The 21811-nt window shown below is 38.5% G+C and overlaps 1 non-coding gene across 1 annotated transcript; it reads right to left on the minus strand.

Annotated features, from left to right (window-relative positions):
• Positions 1-20259: 20259 nt before the first annotated feature.
• TRNAA-UGC (transfer RNA alanine (anticodon UGC)) lies at positions 20260-20331 on the minus strand. The gene has a single exon. It is a non-coding gene; the product is annotated as a tRNA-Ala (tRNA).
• Between the last annotated feature and the right edge of the window lie 1480 nt (positions 20332-21811).

Here is a 21811-nt window from a genome sequence, read left to right on the forward strand (position 1 = left end):
GGCAATGGTCCATACCACCAAGTCCGTCCACGGAAGTGTTCGAAGAGACAAGAAGGCTCAACGACTAGAGCATGTATAATTGTTAAAGAGCACAGGGGGGACTAGTTCGCAAAACCCGTTGAAGGGATTAGAATTTGTAATTTTGCAGCTGTTTCTGGACTAACTGAAAAGCAGCACGGGGACTTCCCAACACACAACTTGCTTTATGTTTGCTGGATCCTCGGGACGACTGCAATCCAGACATATACACGGTGCTGCCACTTTATTAGGTACACCTACCTAGTAGCATGTCGAGCCTCCTTTAGCCTTCAAAACAGCCTGAATTCGTCTAGGCATGGATTTAACAAGATGATGAAAACGTTGTGCAGGAATGGAGTACCATGCAGACATGAATGTGTCACGCAGTTCCTTGAATTTTGCTGCACCAACCAAAAATAGCCTTTCCTCATATGGACGCCCTTTTGCTGATTTCACAAGGAACTCTACCGATCTTTGAAACCTTTGAGAAAGTTCAATATCTTTTTTTTTTTTTTTAGGTGTGGTTGCCATACTTGGACAAAGTATTCCAAGTGCGGTCTTACAATTGCCTTATATTATTAATTAATATTAATTGTTACCAAAGTCATTCTGAATCCAAAACATCTTCTACAATATCAAGACCTCGGATGTAATTAGCATTACTTGCAGCGTTCCTCAAGGAGGGATCATGTCGGCAAAAATCTTTACCGTTGCCCTCGAATTCCTGGCTTTCAACCTCAACTACCTTTCGTCTGCATTCGAAAAATAATCAGGAAGCACATCTTTGATAAACAAACAACTCAACCTCCAAATGCAGCAACTCGAATAATACCTGGTTGGCAGGGGTTTGAAGCTAAACTCAAGAAGATACACTGGTGTGCAAAACTTAAGGACCAACACTATTTCTAAAGGTTACAACCACAAACTCTTTACTTAAGATACTCATTACTGATGAGAGTAGATTCAGTGTCAGCAGCGATTCTGGAAGTCAGTCAATCTGGTGAGAGGTTGGCACACGGTATCACCCCGCAAACATCACTGAAAGGGATCGATATGGCGGTCGAGGTTTTCTCGTCTGGGGAAGCATTATCTTGGATGGACGTACACAATTCCAAATTTGAGCCTTCTTCTCTTTTCCAATCAATTTTTCTTTGTTGATAAATGACCTTAAATCTTCTGTAAATTTTTTGAGGGGCAGGCTGATCCAGTAGGATTAGCAAGGTGAAATTATTCATGATCATTCATTCAATACATGAATACCATGATGACATTTTTCTAATGTCCAATCCATCTACTTGATGAAATACTTTTTGCACCATCAATCTTTTGATGTAAGACAAAAGTTTATCCTTTGATGGCACATTTAATCCGCTGATTGTATTTTCGTGTTGTCTTTCTTCCATAAATTACAGCCATAATGTATTGTCAATATCTCTAAGCATCGAACTCAGTTTTCATGGAAACAACTTTCTTTTCTAGGCCATGTTTCACTAATTTACGTAACATTTAATTAAATTATGCGCTGTAATTACAATAACAAGAAAGTTCACTGGTGCAGACGGCTTCAAACAAACACACGTGTTCTATACTACGCGGTGTACTTAGTAGGGTTCTCCCCTTTGGTACCTATTTACCGTTCCTATGTTACTTTGGGTAATTTATTTTTCCTGCTGTTGTACATATTTAAGTAATTGTTACTTTAATGTCTGGAATCGCTATGTGCATAACTACATTCGGTGGCCAAAAAACTAGAAACCTTTATTGGTTTTTCTGGTGCTAAGCTGATGTCCCAATCATCTTATTGAGGGCCTGTGTATGCTGCGCAATGTCGACTTGGATTCTGAACGGATAATTCTTTGCAGGGCTCTCCTATCATATTCTGCCAGCTGCGGAGTTTGCTCGGGTCAAAGGTGCAGATGCACTAATGTATTTTAAATAATACTTAATTATTTTAAGATCTCTTTCAATCGATGGATCCTACAATTTTTTCTTAACCTGAAATCTCTGTCCCTTACGTTGTAGAAGATGTGTTCTTGACTGTATCTGTTCTAGACTCGTAACTGTATCTGAGCTGGCTATTCTTCTTATAAAAATAAACTTGACTAAGCTGATCCGAAGGACTTTGTAATTTCTATATCAGTTTCCAAACTGTAACAACAACCCTGGACAGAGCATCTACCATTCACTACTCAACGATTTTCCTTTCCGATGATACATTGGGACAGCTAACGCATTCATCACCTGACAATGCTTCTTCTGACGTAGAGTACATTTCTTCTTCTTCAAGTTCGATAATATCCATCTTGATTTCTGATACTTTCTTTCTCGAGAAAACCTCGAGTTACTCTTCTGGGTGCCAATTTGAATACATGTTATAGAAGCACGTGCAGAATGAGTATCAGAATATCAGAGGCCATCGAGCATTTGTAGTGGGAGTAGAAAATACAGACAGTGTGCATGTTTTCTTCTTACAACTTCGAGCTTTCCATAATGGTTCCCTCAAAGAGTTGCCAAATGTAGTGTAACAAAACCTCGTGCGCCATAGCAGCACTAATAAACCTGGAAATTGAAACCCAAAACTGCGACTCCGCTTTAAGATTTCATCATTTAGCCTTTCGCTCGAGATAAAAGGAGCATAGTAAACGAAGAGCAATGATAAAAAATGGAGAACATCCCACGGCCTCGTGTACCTTGGGATGCGCTGCGCTGTTTTGAAGGAAAACACATCAACTGTAATAGGTTACCTTCAAAACTCAAAGACCAAGATAAAAGACTTCGTGGGTAGCCCGATAGACATGTGAAAATACTCTTGTAAATATTTTTAGATTACTTTCCCATGGCTGGTGTCAATTAACAGTTGATACAAAGGATTTTTCTCAGAAAGTAAAATAAAAATTCGAGATGGCATTGACTTCGTTATAAACAAAAGTAAGATGGAATGGTGCTCTTCTTCGTAAGTCATGGACTTCGAGATTTTTTGTTTTTTCTTAAGGAGCATCAGCGACTAAGACCTTATTGCTCCGTGTATATTGTCTGCAAATTGCGTGATGTAAATTCTATGGTCGATTTTCTGTTTCAGGATGAAAAACCCTGCTGCCTGAGCCGACTAACTAGGTCACTTTGCGAAAAATGACCGTAAAAATTCCTCACATCACCGACGGGACTCGAACTGGGGTTGTTTGTTTGTTTGGGAATTTTTTTAGCGCATCGGCGTCTATGGCCATAGTGCGCCAGTCTCGAACTCGGGTCTTTTCCCCCCAGTGTGGGGAGGACGGCGATTCTACCAACTGTGCTACCCACGACAGGGGGACTTCACGAAAGGAAAAGAAAGATGAACACAGAAGCAAGTATTGAATAAAGGCTTTATGAGTGAGAAAAAGTTTTCAATGCACTATAACAGAAATTCTCTGCCGTTAGAGGCAGTTGGAAATACGTACACTGAAAATGGTCTGGGGCGTGTTCAACTGGAACACGTTGGGACCTCTGGTACGACTAGACTCATTTCTGAACGATCCAGTTTACGTGTCTATCCTTGCAGACCATCTACATCCCATAATCATCGTGCACCCACAGGGCGATTGACTCGTCCAGCAGAACAATGCGCCTCCCCACAGAGCCATGGTGACTAGAACATTGTTCGAAAAGCATTTCGCAGATTTTACCACCATGGAATGGCCTCCCCGTTCACCAGACATGAACCCTGTGGAGCACCTTTGGAATGCTGTGAAAAGGTTCGTCCGAGCGTTGGATCCTCCCCAAGGAACGTGACGGAATTATGGACAGCGTTGCAGAAAGCATGGATGGAAATACCTGTGGAATGCTTTTGTGAACATGTGGACTAAATGCCTCGCCGTGTGACTGGCCTTATAATAAAATACATTATATAGTGCCCATGGGGTTTAGGAAAAATGAACCATACTCGCTCCCCACGCCGGGTGTAAAAGATATTTTTTATGGATCTTTTTCACAACGTGGCTGAGTTAGATCGTCTCAGGCGAGGATAGCATGGATTTTTCTCCCGGAAACTCCGATTTTTCGTCCAGCAAACAGGAAATCGACTTCAAAACACAAGCAATATGGCCTTAGTTGCCGAAGCTCCTAAAACCAACAACAATAACGGTACTCGTCAACGTCTCTAGAATACGATAGATACATACTGAGCGATCACTGAATAGGTTGAGCCATCGTTCGCAAGGATAACAGCCGCTATTAGCCTACACATTGACTCTACTAAATGTCTGAAGACGTCCGAGCTAGGCAACACGCTGGGGATTCCATGGTCCTCACCTTAAATGACCCCTCCATCAACAGTCAAGATGATAACAGGCAATCTCGACACTTTAGTTCTGGAAAACCAATCCCGACCACTGCCCACGTTCAATAAGGTCCATCTTTCAGACAGGTTTTTCCCTCATCAAATGCTCAAACAGACACAGAATCTTTAGTCCTTATGGCCAGCACAGTTGGTGCAATCGCCTTCCGTACCAACGCCGAATGGAAAACAGTGTGGGAACTGCCATGTCGCCAGGTAGAAACAACACAATTGTCCAGAATATCAATGTACAGTATCAGGGGCTGCACAAGCTTTCTTGTCCCAGGATCCTTCTATCGTTGTTTCGCCACTGATGCTGTACACGTTCTAGGCAATTCCCCTCTTCCTGCAGTATGGAAACATCGGCGTGTAAAAACTTAACCTTTACCCCTATTTAACATCCTGAGCACTTTTGGATGAAAGGGAACGCTTGCGTAGAGGCAGGCAAACATGCCACAATAAGCAGATGGATTTACCCCTGTGTTGGAGAAGGAATGGACTAAAATACCGGCTTCCTCATCAAAAATTGATTCGGAGCTTATCGTGAGCGGACAATAAAAATTTCTTTGAAATATGCATATGCCCGGTTACTATTGACAATGCAGTGTACATATTTTCCAGCTAATTGAGCAGAAAAGCATGTACCGGGTGGTTAAAAAATAAGTTTCCCTATTCAGGAGACCCTAATGTCAAAACGGTTAGAGTTAGCGCTGTGAAAATCGGTGGGTATGTCATTTAGGGTATGGAGAAGAGATTTGTAGAAGGGAAAAAAAATTAATTTAAACTTGACGATAGATGAGCTCGAACGATCTTGTGGTCTGATGAGGCACATTTCACTCTTCATGGGGCTGTAAATGCACAAAACTGTCGAATATTCTAGTCCATCTGCTGTGCATGAAAGAAAGTCCATACGTTACAGGTATGGTGTGGATTCACAGCAGAGTTCATAATCGGAGCATTTTTCTTTGAAGTCTACACCTCATGGCCTCGTAAGGTGTACGGTACAGCGCTCTTCTAAGAGATCACATTATTCCCGCTCTGCAAGAAAAGCAATACTTGGAGACTGTAGTGTTCATGCAAGGTGGTGCCCCTCCCCACGTTGGTCGACAAGTGAAGGAACTGCTCCGTTCAACATTCGGAAATGATCGCATTATTTCTAGAGACTTTTCGCAGTTCTGGCCAGCCCAGCCCGATCACCAGATCTCAATCCCTGTGATTTCTAGCTATGGGGACACCTGAAAGAGTTTACCGTGGCGGCATACAGACGCTTGTCGATTTGAAAGAAAGCACGTAGAACAATACAGTGTACACTGTAATTGTTCATCTTCAATTTCTAAACTGCAAGTCTCGTGGTGCATTTGATATTTAATTCTAAGTCACGATTTCTGTCAATTCAGAATTTTTAAGTTGACGTTCCCATAGAAACAGAAATCCCATACAGAGTTAATCTCCCTTCATAATGAAACTGCAACATCCCAGCTGAAAACAGCAACCGTAAAACTACTTCCACTTCTCTCGCGTGAGAAAAAGAATCCTTTATCAGCGTAAGCCCCGAAATAAATCTTCTGTGCACACCCAATTTCCCCCCGTTCCGATAAACAGCGATGAGAAAAAGTGAGAACAACTTCGGCAACTTTTCCTTTGATGGCGGTTCGTAAGCGTCACCGATCACGCCGACACTTCATTAGCATACATATCCGCATGCTTTCCGATAAGTGGACCACCCAGAGAGCTACGGCAACCACCTTTCATCTACAAAACTCGTGGTTTGCCACAGTGTCGTAAATTTTCTGTTAAACGCCTTTGGCTCCTTATCTGCCCCTAATAGAAGGTGGTGACTTTGGGGTGGGGGAAATTTGAAAAAAAGTGTCGATAAACTTGTTACCCGACTCCCTCTTGAGAGCGAATCAGACAGGGTTGTAGAACTCGTCTTTTACAAATTTTGGAGAATGCAGAGGAGAATTATGGGTAGGCGCGACAATAAATATCGAATTGGATGGTGGACAAAAACATGAAAATATTTTTCGGTTGAAATTAGACTAGGGTTTCAAATGGAAGTGATGGCACTGCACCAAAATGATATTCAAATTTAATATTGCATTCAGTCTTTAATAAATTAAAGATTTATTAAAGGTACAGAACGGTCAAACTCATCCGAGTTCCATAGAATTATACTTTTATTTCCCAAATAACTCATCTCAGTTCCCCATCGCTAATTATCAAAGTGCCACTAATTAGGACTATGAATTGTGATTAATTATGCCTAAATATTAATTATAGCTAGATTAGCAATTGAATAGTTCCATGAACTGACAAACTTCAACCATATCATAAATTAATTACAAAAGCACGTTTACTTTTCGAGAACTCGAAGCAGTAAAGAGCGAATTGAACTTTCTTTTTGGTAATCAGGGTCGAAAACAGTTGACGTGAAAAGGATAAAGTTAAAGTGATATGCGAAATTGAGAAGAACTGTAAGATGAAAAATCTTACACGTTTAATATTTTAGAAAAAGAGTTTAGAAGATAGTGAAAAACAAATTCGTTAAAAGCACAAACAAAGTAGGGGCGCGCTTCAAAGGAACAGGCAATCTGGGAAAATTATAATTTATTAAAATAAGAGGTTGAATTGTACATAGTAAAATTAGCTTGAGAAAAGTCGAAGGACGAAAAGGGCAGAAAGAAAGTCAAAAAAAAAAAGGGGAAGATTGGTTATAGAAAAAAAAAGGGGCAGAACTGACATACAAGGGCAGTACGTAATTCAGAGAAACAAACAGTGAGAAATGGGACGAAGAAAGGGAGAGCCTTCTTGGAGTGGTTGGTAAAAATGGGAGTTAGAAGGAGAATGGAGTGATGTGAGTAGGTATTTTTGGAAATGGGTTAATGTTATACTAAGTTAGGTTTTCTGTCATGTTTGATAGTTGGGCGAGATAGTTTGGACCAACACACTGAATTGAGTTTGGTGATGGTTTTAAGGAAATTGAAATAGTCAGCGGACACAGCAGTTAAGAGTTTCGTCAGTGTAAGGAAAAGTAAGTTAGTAACAGTTAATAGTGGAGGGTTTCGTCGTTGTAGAAATTGTGTGTTAGCAGCAGTTGAGTTTTGGGGTGTTAGGAAGAGTAAGAAGATTAAGCCGGTCCGTCATTAGAAGGCAAGAGCAGTGGCCGTTTTTGCGAGTCAATCCGTCATGGATAGTGGCCGTATGCTAACGAGCACTGTCCAATAATTCTTATTTTAATAAGAAGTTTGTGAAAGGAGGAGTAAAGGAGGGTGGCGCCCTGTGAAGTCTTCTTCTTGAAAGCGTTTTTATTAGGTGGAGCGAGGGTAGCCCCTGTGAGCTCTCTCTCTCTCTCTTGTGGACAAGATAGCCGTATAAGGTGAGAAAAGGCCTCAGGATGGAGATAGCAATCCTCATATCGACGGAGTATGATAGTATGCAACGTGCCAGCCCAGTTCAGGTGTACAGTGAGTCCATCAGAATACCAGAATTGTGATCCTCACTAGAAAATTCGCTAGGAGTTCTAGAATGAATGCCCTGATATACGATGATGACATTTCCAACTAAGAGTGGGAGGATCCAAAACAGCAAAGCCCGACTAAGAGGAAATTTAAGTAAGTGACTAACATAGTATTCTCGTTACCTTAAAGGACTTTAGGACCCTAATAACAGATTAGTGGAGATTTAAGATACTGAGAGATATATACATGTATAAAAATATATACGTAATACAGTATAGAGAGAGATAAGAAATAGAAATTTGACAGGTATAACTTTGTAATTAGTGACAGGAACTAAAGAAGAAGAAAAGGGTGTTAATGATAGTAGTGGCTTTGATTAATAATAAAACATATGTTATGTTATAAGCAAAGGAGAGAAAGGGAATATTTGTCATAAGTTGTGTCCTGAAAAATGTAGGTATAATTAGCATTTTGGAAGGGGAGGGTAAAGTCCTAGATCAGTGTATAAGGTAAGAATTATGGAGCATGTAAGGAAATTATGGATCATGTGCAAGGAAGAAACTATAACAGTTGCTGTACTAATATTATTTGTGTTGTAAAGGAAGGGATAACATTAATAGAGTATAACCAATGTACTTAGTTATATATATAACTAATACTAAGTAGACAAAGTCGAATATTAATAGTACATGCCTCAGTTTGTTCATTTTTTTATGTTGTATATATATATATATATATATATATATATATATATATATATATATATATATATATATATATAAATAAAATATGTTGTATTATATATTTGTGTGTGTAGTTTGTCATCCTGGAACACCCAACTCTTCCGAAGGGAATTATAATTAATCGAGAAGTTCCCTTGAATTTGGAATTCTCCTAGGAAGTAAAAGTCAGATGCGTAAGTGGGGGAAACAAGAATAAAGTGGACAAACATTAAAAGGGAACAAACGAAATAAAATTAAGAATAAATAAGAAAAAACAATAAAACGAAAATAATTAAATATATAAATCATCGTTAATGAATTCCACCCCCCACAGAACGAAACGAAGGTATTTATCCTAAGTTCGTTCTGGTCAGATCAACGATTCGTGCAATTTGTAAACCAAGCAGAAGTTGGCTTCATTGGAGATATTACGATGCAGAGGACAACAGATATGCCAGTGTTCTTTGTTTTAATAATTACGTACTTGCTTTATGGATAGGCCCTGCCCTACAATTAATATCCGGGCACCTGCATGTCTATAAATAACCTATATTTGCAGTGTATATTCACTAACAAACCGTGCTTAAAACTTTATCTTTTATAGCAGCCTCTGGTCTCCGTGTAAACAATTTTTTTTTTTTTGGTTGGACTCTCCAGACGCACCTGATGATCCAATTCTTACTAGAAGTTCTCTACAGAACTGAATTCAGGTCTCTGGGATGGCCAGTCCAACTTTTCGACGTTCATGTCCTCAAGCCAGTCAGTGACAACGCGAAGAGTATGACCATAGATCGTTGTCCTACTGAAACAGGAATGGGCCGTCCCCGACGTGCTGCCACAATAGGTAAGGCATTAATGTCCAGGGCGTATAGACAGACCTCAGCATTCGCGGTTGTGTTCAAAACAACCAATGGACTCATATCCAACCATGAAAAACAGCCGCAGATTATGACGCTGCCTCCGTCCAACTTCATCGTCGGGACGATACAGTAAGGCAGGTAGCTTTCTCCCTGTATCCATCACATCCAGGCACAACTCTCAGACTGGTAGACCACGTACTGTGATTCTTCATACCAAAGCACATTCTTCATACCAAAGCACATTCTTCATACCAAAGCACATTCATAATTGTAGCATGTAAAAGATCACATTTTTCATTGAATTTCTCCCAAGAGTCCCAGATGAGGTGGGCCTCCTGAGATCCCGCTAACTAATCGATTCAGTATTTGTTCAAATTCTCTCTGGGGAGCTCCAAAAACAGTTAAAATTTAATGTCGCGCATAAAATTTCGGAAATTAAACCTAATTTCTGTTACGTTTTCAGCATAGAAATCTTTTAAATCGGTTACTGTCAAATTCCTGGACAATGTTAGGACACAAATAATGGTGATATTGTCCCATAAATGCTGAAAGCATATAAAAATGTATACCACAATATGTAATTAAAGAAACAATTTCCGAATTCTCATTTAGAATTTTTTCACCATCAGACATAGAAACTGTTAGTGATGAACATGGCAATAAGAGATAACTGACATGGAAAAGCGCTACCAGAAAGGTAGAATGCCAATTATGTTGATCAACTACTCCCTGAAGATGAAACGAAAATGAAAAAACTACCAATAAACTTCAAATGCTTTTTGCCATATAGCTTTTAATTATTATTATACGAAAACAGAGAAAAACAAAACTCAAGATTTTCATCCCGTCTTTGTAAACTTATCCTGTTGTGAACCTTCAGACGGGATATCTACAGCCAACAAGAATGCATTTTATTCATGAACCCATCAAGTATTCATTACTTCAGAGAAAACTTGCAACCACTTCGTTTATTGTAGACATTAAAGATGGCAAAGTTCCCATGATGGCAAACAGTTGAACACGTGACATAAATTTATGATTAGTTTCGATTAGTCGATTCTGTGGTTTTCTTACCTCTCAGCGCCCTCTAGCGAATGATACATATTGGACTTAGGGTGGAAATAATATTTTCATATTTATATCGGTTTAAACATTTTTACTTTGCTCCAAAACATCCACACTGACAGAAGTACATTAAAAAAGCACTGAGTGTACACCGCCGGGCCATCTTTGCACTCCACAAAATTTATTCAATTATATGGAATTTAGAAAATTATCCTGTTCCCTCTTATGCCCTTTTGCAGAAGCACGATATGAACTGCTTAGTACAATAGTCTTAATACTCACAGAGGAACAAACTTTGCCTTCACAAAGAGTTACGCTGGTACTACACTACGTTTGAGCAAATGGTTTTTTGCTCATATTCGGGTCCTCCAATCAGGACGGAACAGCAGGAGCTGGGATTCATTTCATAATTCCAGGTAATGTTTTTCCAATCCTCCACTGTTCAATGTCGGTGTTCCTGAGCCCACTAAGAGTATTTTCTTGTTTGTTTGTTTTTTTTTTTTTTGCTGAGAGGAGTGGAACCCAGTTCGGTCGTCGACTGACGCCGACTAACATGTTGCATTCAAAGACATTTAAATCTTCCGTTTTGCCACGTCTCCCACTGAACTGCACACATACAGCATCCATGCGTATCTGCACACCTACTACACTCGACAAAATGAACAGAACAAAATGATTTTCATGAATATTTTATTGTGAACTGAAGACGAATATTTGATATGATAGTCGAATGAACAGAACAAAATGGTTTTCATGAATATTTTATTGTGAATCGAAGACGAATATTAGATATGATAGGCATCCTGCCATGCAAATTCCGAATATCCAATACAAATCGATCTACCACCTTACAGAGAGAGATATTATGCAAATAATTCTAGCCTATAAAAACACGGGTTGCAACCACATCACTTCATTCCAGTTTTTTGGCTTGCTCATTGGGACAGTCACATTTGCAGTACTCAGGATGGCAAGTCATCCTCGTTTAAATGATTCTTTGAGATGGCGGGCCGTTGAACGACTTGAAGTCAGACTATCGCAAGCGAAGACAGCACGTTGGCTTAATTTGACAGTATCGTCTCGGCACTATCAAAGAAGTTTCAGGAGACAATAACCATTGCAAGAAGAGCTGGCCAAGGTCGCACGAGGGCTACAGCAATCAGAACAGACCGCTATATTGCTCTAACAGGAAGACGGAACCCTACGACGTCCTGTTATCAACTGTCTCTTGAGGTTCCTAAGGCCACAGGTATGGTACCGCATTTCCAACAGAACTGAGTTAAAAAAGTTCAATTCAAGTGGACTCTACACAAGGAAGCCAGTGGTAACCACCGCAGAGATCGCCGAAACTGGTGCCATGAACATGTGACTTGGAGCCCTGATAAATGGAGTACATTTATATTCTCTGATGAATCCCGTTTTGGCCGACAAACAGATTCTAGACCTTATTTCGTCTGGAGACAACGAGGAATGCGGTACCATCCCTTCAACATCAGAGAAAGGTTGTTGCTTTTGCTTTTTAGGAGCATTAGCAACTAAGGCCATATTGCTCCGGGATATGCGGTGGTCATTCTCTGAACCTTTCCGCATCCTCCGTATTTGGTGATGACGGTCTCGAACCCCGGTCTAATCAAGAAGCGTGTGCTACGCACTGCTGCTCCTTCCCACCTGGCTACGGAGGCGCCTTTCAGAGAAAGGAATACTTACGGTGTAAGCGGTGTTCTCGTGTGGAGCGGAATAATGATCAACAGCCGCACCCCTCTTCACATTTTTGATAGGGGTACTATAATTGCGCAGAGATACCCAGAACAAATCCTCGAACCCTATGTGCGACTTTTTATGGGTGCGGTTGGCCCAGATTTCATTTTCATGAAGGAAAAGGCCACTGCACATAAAGCTCAAGTGGTGGATGAATATCTTGAAACTAGATATCCAACGACTGCCGTGGCCAGCACGATCACTAGACTTAAATCCGATCGGCCATGTGAGGGACGCCTTGGGCGTCGCATTGCACGCCTACAGCCAACTCCTCGGTCACTTGGTGACCGAAGGTCTCCGCTGGTGGAAGAATGGGATTTGTTGCCACAGAATCTTATAGACACCCTTATATCCAGCATGGTCCACCGCTGTCCAGGCGTTTAGCCGTTGCAGGGGGGGGGGTCATACGTCGTACTAGTGCATATGACCATATTATCGAGCATATAATTCTTATACGACCCTTATAAATGTCCCTTATATCTGTCTGAAATTTCTCGCTGTTTATTTCATCGTTAATCTATGGTACACCATCATACCAAATTTTGTCCTGCTTCATCTCAAGCTGAACTAGTTACACCGCGTTTTCTACTTGTTCTGTTATTTTTTCCGAGCAGTGTATATATCGCTTGGTGCAAACACGTGATGCTGTTACTGATAAAGCGCTCCTTTTTATGAAAACGATAGATCATTTCAAATACTTGACAGTTGGAAACCCACTTACATAAGATGTTCATTGGAAACATCTCAATGATAAACGTATTTTAAGATATTTGAACTATTGATGAAGTAGTTGCAATTTCTTAATATAGTCCATAAATATTTACAAAATCATAATCATAAGTTTTATTATTCATCTATAACGTTATTATTATAAATCCGTCCAACCAAATTGCTATTTTTATTGTTAGTCAAGAACATCACGTTTTCATCATAAAATTTACGACATATTGGAACGTCATATATATGTTGGATATAACTTTTTATGTTTCTCCTGAAAGTATCTTCTAATGTTTGATCTCCGAAAACAATATGTCCCTGCCTATGAGATTTTAATATGTTGTGGTGTTCAGCAATCCTATAATGGACGCGTACATTTTTAGGGTTTTTAGATAATGGATTATATATTTAATGCAGCAAAATATTTTACAACTTGAAACATTTACAAAGACCTTAGTTTCACACTAGAGGAAGACGAGTGACGTGGTGATTAAGAGAAATACACTGCCCTACCAAAAGTTTGCCCTGAAGAAAAACACTGACATCCAGACATACAAAGAAATACACTGTCCTACCAGATATTTCCATGGACTTAGTCCACTTGTAGTGCTCGAAACCATGAATGGTTTATGCCTACACTGTGGCTTCCTTTTTTCTTTAAACTAGAATTCAAAATTGGGACATGGCCATGACGGTCTTGTTTCACCAGTGGAGTTCATGCTTCAGAATGGGAAGCGATGCTCACTACCACCAACTTTCTATTGGAAATTAGTAAAACGTCTTCCAACCCGTGAAACAGTTATTGGTCCCAAAAGGGGCCATCATGCTATAATTTATTTGAATAAATGTTTTTTTTCAGAGTATATAATATACCCAATAATACTGTTCTAGCAAATCTCTTTGCTGGACTGTTTGTTGCGCCATCTATTGACAACAGTATGAAACGACCCTTCGATGAGCAGTCAAGGTCAACAGCAATTCGCAAAACGTATTTCCAATCGATATTATGAAATAATATCGATTGGAAATACACATATGAATATCGCTGGATATTCATCTTCTTAAATCATATTAAAATCATAAACTAGTTATTAAAGTTATTAAAATCATATTAAAGTTAAATCATATTAAACTAATTATAATAAAAATTTACGTTCTCTACAAATCAATTAATAGCAAAGAACTTAGTTTTCTTTGTTTGCTATTTTATGTAATTTATACTAATTAGTATAAATTAGATAATTTAGGTACATTTTATTGTTTATTTTCCTGAATTACAATGTTCTAGAAAACCTGCGTACAGTACCTATTGACTAAAACTAATTCGAGTAACCCGCCATCTAGCGTCATTTATAATAAATAAATTATATTTATTGTTCTTTAAAGCAGGGAATGATTTATTGAGTGTGTAAAGTTCAACATCAATTAATAGCTTATAAACTGCTGGATGTGGGTTTTTAATAAGATAGTTAATGGCTATATAAATATAAGTAAATTGATATAAAGCTGTCTTGGTATTAGTGGCAAAAAAATTCTCCAGAATTAATTATAAAAATTAGTTTTAAAATCTACCCGAGCTGGATCATCCTTCTCTTTCTTGGTGATTCCCTTCTACTTCTCTCTCTCTCTCTCTCTCTCTCTCTCTCTCTCTCTCTCTCAGGGTAACTCAGGAAACTTTTTTTTTTTTTTTTTTTTTGGCTGGTGCAGCATAAGCCTCAGGCTTCCTTGCACCATATAGCTAATAATAATAATAATAATAATAATACCCGCAATTATATTATACGTAACGTACTATACGATTCCAGATGATTTCTGGAATTAATAAATACAGATCATTGAATAAACACATGGAGGTTGAAGGTCCTGAGGGATAAAAGGGTCATTAATAAGGAATCCTTGTTAGAATGACTGCCTCAAATAAACTTTGATACTGAAAATCGTTCTAGAAACTACTGAACAATAAGCATATTGCTACTTGTCTACAAGGTTTTCACAAAGATACTTTCAAGAAGAATAGGTACAATACTGCACAACCCAAAGAACAAGCAGGTTTCAGAAGCGGTTTCGGCACAATGAATACCACCTTCCACTATTGAATACATCCTTCATTAACTATGAAAAAGCATTTGACTCGTCACAAAGCAAACAATAATCAACGCCCAAATCAACCAAGATGTAGACGGAGCTTACATCAATATTCTCCAATCAATACGGTATATGAAAATGCGACTGGATCAACAATGATAAAGTTCGGGTCAACATAGAAACAGGTGTCCAAAAATGAGACACAATCTCCCCAAAACTATTCTCTGCTTGTTTAGAACAATTTTTTTTTGCAAGCTAAACCAGGATAATAAGGTCTCAAGATAAATGGAGATTACCTGAATCAATTACAATTGCAGGTGACATCACTCTCTTTGTCAGTGCTCCGGAAGAATTGCAGCATGATAGCAAGAAATTCGGTTTGAAGATAAAAAATTAGGAGCCACAGGCCATGTTCAACAAATTTACCAGACCAAAGAAAAATCATGACCGATGGAAAAGAACTAGAAGTGGAAAGGCATTTCAATTCACCGTTCAGTTTCATGATGGAAACTGAACGGTGCAAAAAATTGGGATGGCAAGCACTTAGAAAGCTTAATATAATCATCAATTAAACTTGCCACTCTGTCTCAAACGAAAAGTTTTTGATCAATGTATCCTCCCTGTCTTAACATGGTTGTGAAACATGGACATTGAATGCCAAAGCTCTACAAAGACTGGGGGGGGGCCACTTAGAAATATGGAGGCCAAATTTTGAACATAACCAAAAAACATGTGCACAGATTTGCCAACAAGCCAAGGTCCGTGACATCATTGAAAGACCAAAGCGCTTAAAATGGCAATGGGCAAGTAACATATCAAGAAGAACTGACGATAGATGGACCAAAGGAATTTTGGAATGGATACCGCTTGACTCTAAACGCCCAAGAAAAAGACCTAAGATGAAGTGGATCGACGAAATTGTGAAATTTGCTGATGTACAATGGCACCAGAAAGCACAAGACTGCAGTTATGGAAATGTGTTGATGAGGCCCTCATCCCGCAATGGATCGATAATGTCTGAAAATGGTTATGATTTTTTATAAAAGTATTTTTTCACTTCATTGTGCACACCTCACAGCGTAATGTTCACCCAACGTTTTTGAATACTTATTTCCTCCTAAGATTCTCAATAAAAATGGAAATGTGTCACGTATTTCACTGATCTGTGATTTAATAAAATAAGCAAATAGCAACATATACCTGAGAACGTGATGTTCTCACATCACTTTCGTAATATACTTTACTTGTTCTTCCTAGATTTTAATAGCAGCAATTTAAATATAACAAGTACTTGAAATATCTGCTGTGTTCAATATAATATACATATATCAACAATTCATGATTTAGAAAACTGATAACAAAAAACGTTCTGAAAATTTCTTTTCTGCACATCGGTCAACAAAAAATTAATATTTTTAAAATTATTAGCGTGCTAACCAGATTATTTAAATTGTTCCACAAACTGGCTGGGCAAATCGTAATGAAATGCGTAATGCAAATAAAATGCCCAACTGCAACTGTAAACGTGTGGCACAGTTCGCTCGGTATTTCTTGCCACGAACGCTTGGTGCTGAAACTTTTTGACAGTTTGCATGCATTAAGCACCGCACTGTTGCTAACGGAAACAAATGCTTGCAACTCTAAATTAGCATTCACACTGCACATTTGTATTCACCCCTTATTTGGTTAATACGCTTGGGTAGTGTAAAAGCGCCTTAAACACGATTGATACTACAGTAGTGCTCAAAAAAATTGCATTACCTCGTTTTTTAGGTTGTTAATTCTTATACTGGCAGCTAATCATTTAGAAGTAGCTGAAGGAACATAAATTAGTAATAATAATGCACATATGAAACTATTAATTGCACAAAAATTTGATTTTATGGGTAAATATACAAAGAAATAAGTACTTTTCTCCAAAATAACAGCATTGTATTTATGGTTCATACAATAACCAAATTTCTACGAAAGCAATAATTTTTTTTTTTAAATTACTTGGCTCATACTAGTACTCACCTTTACTCCTGTATCCTCGTCCATGCTGTTTTGAGATCTGTGGATCTTCTCTTTCGGACACACAAACGGACCAGAAATCTGTCCTGGGCTGCAAAAGATATTCGTGGACGTCCACCTCCTTTCTTTCAGTTTAGTCTACCACAGTTTCTGATGATTTTCATAATAAACGTGCCACTGTTGACTGATTACAGTGATCCTTTTAGCTATTTCATGCGTAGAATGTCCCTCTGCGTTCAATGCAACTCCAACGTGGGGTTAATTGTGAAAACTTAGTTATTGCAATAGCACAGAATACTGGGCTCGTGGCAATGTATTTATACTGCCACTAGGGTGATGCAATAGGGCAATGCTATCACAAAACTGATATTGCCAAAATCCATTGCTGACAATCGATTTATAAAAACATCTAAAATCTACATTGCTCGACAAAATTAACAGAACAAGATGTTTTTCATGAATATTTTATTGTGAATAGTGTCAGCGAAGGCGAATATTTCACATGATAGGCATCCAATAGAAATTGATCTACCACATTACAGAGCGGCACATTATGCAAATTATTCATGACTATAAAGACACAAGTCGCGAACACACTACTTCATTCCCGTTTTATGACCTGCTCATTTGGATAGCCTCATCTCCAGTACTCGGAATGACAAGTTCTTTGTTGTAGTAGTAAGGGCAAATGATGCAAGAAAGCAAGCTTATATAGCATCAACCAAAAACAAAAAAAAAAAAAAAAAACGCAATTCACCCATCCGTACCCTTTCGAGAATTTGTCTGGTTGAATTTGTTCAACCCATTAACTTCCACAACAACAGATGGAAGCCTATTCCAACAATCAACCACCTGCTGGTTGAAGGCAAACTTCTGCACATCTATCTTGAAACCAACCTTCCTCAGCTAGAATTTATGCCCCCTCATGTCTGTAGTCTCAGCAGTGGAAGAATACCATTAACATTCCGCATACTCAATCCATTCAAGAAATGGATTGAGTATGCGGCTTTAAACACCTCGGTCAGGTTGCCCCCAGTTGACTAGTCTGGAGACGCTGCAATTTGCAGAACTGACGCCTTTTGCCCTCTTCACCAATCTGGTTGCCCTTCTTCTGCACGCGTTCCAGCAGGACCACATCCATCCTAAAGTGAGAACTCCAGATTTGTACGCAGTACTCAAGAAACGGCCTAGCCATGGCTTATACAAATGGATAATCACCTCCTTATCCCTGCTAGCAAAGTTTCTGTATATCGTCGTTTAGATTATTCTTTGAGATGACAAGCAGTTGGACGACTTGAATCTGGGAATGGAAGGCGGAGGTGGCACTTTAGAAAAAGAAGAACTCTTTATTGCATACAAAAGGCACACACCGTACACAATACCCTTCATGGCTACAAGCCAGGGGTTTACAGTAAAGGCTAATACAATCAAGGATAAGACGATGTCCTGTCATCAACTGTCTCTTCAGGTTGCTGAGGACACAGGTAAAAACATTTCAAACCAGACTGTGTTACGAAGGCTAAATTCAAGTGGACTCTACACAAGGAAGCCAGTGATTTGTATCCCATTAACCCCAAACCACCGCAGAGCTCGTCAAAACTAGTGCCATGAACATGTGACTTGGAGCTCTGACAAATGGAGTGCAGTTCTGTTCTCTGATGAGTCCCGCTTTAGCCTACAAACAGGATCTAGACGTCATTTCATCTGGAAACAAAGAGGAACGCAGTACCATCCTTCCAACATCAGAGAAAGGGACACTTACGGTGGAGGGGGTGTTCTCGTGTAGGGCGAAATAATGAGAGGGTGCGATCAACGGTCCCACCCCTCTTCATGTTTTTGATAAGGGTACGTTAACTGCGCAGAAGTACCGACAACAGATCCTAGAAACCTATTGTGACTTTTCAGGGGTGCTGTTGGCCGGGATTTTCTTTTCATGCAAGATAACGCCACTAAACATACAGCTCAAGTGGTGGAGGAATATCTGGAAACTTAAGATCCACCAGACTTGCCATCGAACATGTGGGATGTCCTTGGGCATCGCATTGCACGCCGGTAGCTAACTCCTCGTCACTTGTTGCGCTGGTGGAAGAATGGGATTTGTTACTACAGAATCATATATACACCCATTGACCATGGTTCACTGCTGTCAGTCCTATTTAGCCATTGGAGGAGACCATATGCTATACTGATGTCATGTGACCGTATTTTCGAGCAAGTTGTATTGACTTCTGTAATGTGACCATTTTGGTAATTCTTATACAACCCCTATAAATGTCCCTTATACCTGTCCCAAGCTTCTCGCCGTCTACTCACTTCATCGTTATTCTATGGTACCAAATTTTGTCCCGAGTCATCCCAAGCTTCATAAGTTACACTGCCTTTTCTACGTGTTCTGTTAATTTTGTCAAGCGGTGTACTTGAATAATTCATATATAAAACCGAAAACTTATGGTATGTATGGTGCACTCACTGATGAGATAACAATAACCACCGAAACGGCAGTCTTCTAGTATGCTTCTCCTATGAAAAGTATAAGAGCAACGTAATTGAAGTATAACTCTGGGAAAATTGTTGCAATAACTAGTCGTTAATGGTTTTAGTACAGATTTCAATTTATCATAGCTTACTTATTAATAAAGTGGACTTAATGTATTTAGTCCATTATTTGATCCATTTATTTCATTGATAACATCCAGCAGGCTTCTTCAACGAGCTTAACGCAGATGGCAGGAGCCTTTCACATAAATAAATGCATGCCACAAATTACGTGGAACAGTGCAGCTAACCAGATGGTCATAATGAAAATGAATTTCCTGCCATCGGTTAATTAAATTTAATCTCTTAATTTAATCTCTTTGTGAAGCTGAAGAATACGATTGCAAAGTGTGACATGAAATTAAAATGTAACTCATTAGGAATGCAAGCAAAATTCGAAGTTCTCGTGAAACTTAAGCCTAAGTACAGAAAACACACTTTGGTTCACATTTTTAACCCTCTGGAATGCAGTTCTTCCAGAGTGAGTGAATCTAGCACCAGCCCTGGGCGTCTAATATTTCGCGCCGGTACTGTATATTTTCCTCCTAGTGCAATAATCTGTTATTTATGAAATAAGTTGTGATACCTACATACTTATAAATATAAATTAATTACATTAAATGTATGAAAAAGTATCGCAAAACATTGAATTTTAGTACAGTACTGAAGAATACTTCTTTTAGTAGCAAAGAGAAAATAAAAAAAAAAAAAGCCACTGGAGGTGCCGGGGATCGAACCCGGGGCCTTTCACATGCAAAGCGAACGCTCTACCACTGAGCTACACCCCCATTACGTTTATCCTCTTTGTTAGATGGTTTCCATTACAATATCGGACATACATAGGATGTTTAGTATGAAAGAAATTTCAAAATTAATAAATAAAAATCTAATTGTAAATGAGCTTATAATAATAAACATTAATCTGCAGCTTATTTACATTTTACTGAGCAGTTTATATATTTTTATTATTTATTTTTCTCTAAGGAAAAACATCTTTCTCTATAGATCAATGCATAAACTGTTGGTTTATGTTAATGTCCATAAACCGAAATTTTATTCGAAGCAATTCAAACTTTATTATTCCAGCTACGTGAGAATTTAGATATTTGGGTCTGATTTGTTCAAATGTTTGTTGGGTTATTATCGTAACTTGCCAGTAATTCTAATTTAAAACTTACCTCGAAAATGTGAATTTTCTTAAAACTTCGGGATAAAGTTAGTTAGTACTGTATTATTTAAAAAAAAACATTTTAGAATGGAAAACACTATTACGTGCCAAAAATTCAATTTGTTAGATTATGCCACAGAATAGCCGGATAAAAATACCAATACCCGGATTTACATTATGCGCCAGAAGATTTTCCTTTAGTTGCCAAGGTGATCAAAAGATGGCGCATGTGATGATAATGCTAACAAAACGCTTCTCCATGGCAAAATAAATCAGAGATCTTTTTCTAGTGCTGAAGTCTCCTGAACTCTAGGCCCTCACCTAATTTACAGTACCAAAAAATCTTAGAGCTTGTGTGTATGTTTTAAAAACGTTTTGGAGTTGCAAATAAAGAAGGAAAAATAAATAAATAAAATATAATCTTGCGCTCACCGTACGTATAATTTTACTATAATAATACAAATGAAATTAGATAAGATCCATTTCCATTAGCAAAGTTTCCGCATTTTTGATCCTAAAAATAAAATCCTGATTTTGGGCTGAATTGCATGTAACAGGGCCCTTTATGCCTACCTGGGACCGCCTTTGTATATAGTGTATAATAGTTTGTTTCAGTGGTGCAAACTTATTTTGCTCGCGACCCTTTATTAAATATAAATTTAACGCTACCCCTCATTGTAAACCCTGAGGGAGGATGACAAGATTTTTAGAGAAGAAAAATGGCATTTTATAAATTATGTAGTAGAAAATTTTATGAGTACTGAGAAAGGAATAAAAAAATTGTTCCCTTTTTAATTTACACATTAAAATAATTGTTTAGTATTTTTATTGAATACAGTAAAAACAACAAATCAAATTCCTATTCTTCAATTAAGATTACAAAACAATTAATGAGAAGAATGAACCTGACTAACCGATAATATTTGGTCCATATTTGGACGCAATATTTGAAATTGCTAATCTCGTGTCATCTTCTGGATCAAGTCTGGAAGGCTGTTTTGTTTTTATAGCTGTTAATTTTAAGAAACAAACCTCACATAAATATGTAAACCCGAAAGATAGCTATCTTTGTATCGACATTTTCGATAATTCTAAATACT

This window comes from Mastigoproctus giganteus, chromosome 10 (genome assembly GCF_048544385.1).
Source record: "Mastigoproctus giganteus isolate SK-2022 chromosome 10, ASM4854438v1, whole genome shotgun sequence".
NCBI classification, from domain to species: domain Eukaryota; kingdom Metazoa; phylum Arthropoda; class Arachnida; order Uropygi; family Thelyphonidae; genus Mastigoproctus; species Mastigoproctus giganteus.